We start from the raw sequence: 3,239 nt of genomic DNA on the forward strand, positions 1-3,239 counted from the left end.
CCCGCAGGATGGGGGGGGGGGGGGGGGATGGGGGGGGATGGGGTAGGGGTGGGGGCGGGGTCTATAGCTTAGGGGATTGTGTATTGTTATTTGGGGTCGCTTTGTGACTTTACATGTGACCCGAAGAGTAAGCATTATGATTCGTTATGTTCCCGTGTGAGGCACTTTATGCATTTTATATACCCATATTGTGGTTAACCGCTGAAACACCGTGAGTCTCCTAGCCAAGCCCCTGACTTCAAATTCTGGCTCTGTTACTTTGTAGTTGTCTCCTCTTCGTGGAGTTACTTAGGCAAGTTACTGGTCTCCAGCACCATTAGCTACAAAATAAGGACAATGGCTGTCTTTACCTCATAGGGTCATTAGGAGAATTAATGTATCTAATGTGCTTAAGTCACTGCCTGGCAAATAGTAAATGTTCAATAAATTAGCTCTTTAGTCCTCCATCAGTTCTCCAAGAGTAGGTGTTATTACTCGCACTTACAGGTAATCTCTTTGGGCCTTATTACGTAAGTAAATTTTTTTTGAGGTCGCACATCTAGTGAGTGTCAGAACCAGGCTTCAAAAGACAGATTTTTTGCAATCCAACGATCAAGCTCCCCACCACACACACACACACACACACACATACACGCAAACAATTTGGGGCTCTCCAGAAATGAGTTTTTCTTGAGAGTCAAATTTCTCATAGCTGTGTTAATATTTAAAATATTGATCAAACCTTTAAAAATATAAATCATTTTGAAATGTCCCATATAATTTAATTTCTTTTATTTCATCTCACATAGCATGGCTGAACTTAATTGAACCTGTTTTGATCATTTGGCATTAGTTATTCTTTTTTAAATTTTTTTTTAACGTTTATTTTATTTTTGAGACAAAGAGAGACAGAGCATGAACGGGGGAGGGGCAGAGAGAGAGGGAGACACAAAATCTGAAGCAGGCTCCAGGCTCTGAGCCGTCAGCCCAGAGCCCGACGCGGGGCTCGAACTCACGGACCGTGAGATCGTGACCTGAGCTGAAGTCGGACGCTTAACCGACTGAGCCACCCAGGCGCCCCTGGCATTAGTTATTCTTATACTGGGGAGTATACATTAGCTAACATAGGAGTGGGTAAGACATATGACACGGGAGTCCATTTTCATTCAACCCTTAATACCTCTCTTCTTGACAAATTCCCTGTAGCAGTTTTACAAATTATTATTTGCTGTTTTGAAGTAAAATGTATACTGGCACACGGCCCCTTCACTACCTTTCTGCAAAATCAGTGAAACAAAGACCAGAAAATATTTCTCCAAAATGTTTTTCTCACCTTCGAGAGTATCCTCTCAATTCCTTACTTCTGGTAACAGTATTCGAGTACATTTTAGTACAGTTTAAAACACAATTTCATTACTTTGAAAAATGGAACATGCTCAATTGATAACAATACTACCTCCCTTGCATGTTGAGGGTATGAGGATGGGGTGGGGCATCTCTGACCATTTAGTCATTTTAGAAATTTGTGCTGAAAAGTTGTATGGAGGACTTACTCAGAACTTCATTTGTTCTTCTTTTTAATGTTTATTTATTTTTTTGAGAGAGAGAGAGAGAGACAGAGTGCAAGTTGGGGAGGGGCAGGGAGAGGGAGACACGGAATCCGAAGCAGGCTCCAGGCTCTGAGCTGTCAGCACACAGCCCGACGCAGGACTCGAACTCACGAACTGTGACATGACCTGAGCATAACTCGGACACTTAACCAACTGAGCCACCCAGGCGCCCCAACTCCATTTTGTTCTTTATGAGGACAAAAGACATGTAAACAGAACTGTATGTTGGCTGGCCCAGCATTTATGAAGTATCAGGCAGTGGGTAAGACACAGTCTTCACCCTCAAAAAATTAGTCTTGAGAAAATAAAATCTTACCATTTATACGGGGAGGCGTGTATGGCAGGAAACAGGACAAAAGTGGTTGTTTGCAGTAGAGAGTAGACAATGCCCAATGCTTGGTGGCCTCTATACTCAAAGTCCCATTGTTAGATCTCCATTGCCAGTCTGGGAATTGCCTTGTCAATTCTGAGTACGTGTGTGTATGCACGCGCGTGTGTGTGTGTGTGTGTGTGTGTGTGTGTTGGACCCTGGGTTTTATTCCTTGATGTCTGTACTTACTTCTTCCATCCATATTTATTTATCTCTGAATCTTTTTCCCTTTGCATTCTGGCAGAATTTCTAAAGTTATCTATTTACATTGTCGATTTAGTTTTCTATGGAGTCAATTGTGCTAGTTATTGTCTCCAATGTAGATTTCAATTCTATTACTGCCTTTTTTTTTAATCTTGTCATCTTTTCACATGCAACATTTGTTTTCTTTTTGTTTGATCCTACTTGTTTTTTCTTGTCACACTAATAAGAATTGTATTGAGATAAGAGCAGAAAAAATTTTTTTAATTTTTATTTCAATTTCTGTGACCACCTCATTTGACCTGTTTTTCCCTTTTTTTTCTGAGTTTTCTTGGAGTTGCCTTCTCTTATAAGTACAACAGAATGGTTCCCAGGCCCTGCATTATCAATTGCTTTCTTTCCATTCATACCAAATGAGGAGAAATCTATACTGGTCCCATGTTTGCAATAGGTAGTGGCTTGATCATCCTCATTCACTCTGACCATCCACTTGGAAACTGAGAGAATTCTCTTCACAGCTGTAAAGCCAGATGCTAGTTTGATTTGCATAACCCTGAGCCCCACATCCATTGGTCTTTAAGCATTAATTTCTTACAGATCTGCTGGACCAAAGTAGAAACCCGTTTTCTTCAAGTGTCTTCTTCTTTGACTCTGCACAATGCATGTGTGATAATGGTGTTGGAGGAAGAGGAGGAGGAAGAGGAGGAGGAGGAGGGGGAGGAGGAAGGGGAAGAGGAGAGAGAAAATAGTCTTGGCTACTCTACCAGGCACTTCCCTAAGATCTTTACATTACTTGTCTCGTTTAATCCTCTTAAGAACTTTTAAGAGAGAACTACTATTCTTATCCCGTAATATTTATAAGAAAACAAAGGTTTGGCTAAATTAAATAACTCAAAACCTTGTGACAAGTAGTATGAAGAGATAGGACTCCACTCCAAATCTGTCTGATTCCACAGTCTATGCCCTTGAACATCATGCAACACTTTATTCTGTAGAAGCTCTTTCTTGATCATGTTGCTTCCTGCCAGTCTACCCCTGTCCTCTGCATATAGCCTGCCTTGCCCTAGAGGGCGTTCCAC

The sequence above is a fragment of the Prionailurus bengalensis genome, chromosome X, assembly GCF_016509475.1.
Source record: "Prionailurus bengalensis isolate Pbe53 chromosome X, Fcat_Pben_1.1_paternal_pri, whole genome shotgun sequence".
Classification (NCBI taxonomy): Eukaryota; Metazoa; Chordata; class Mammalia; order Carnivora; family Felidae; genus Prionailurus; species Prionailurus bengalensis.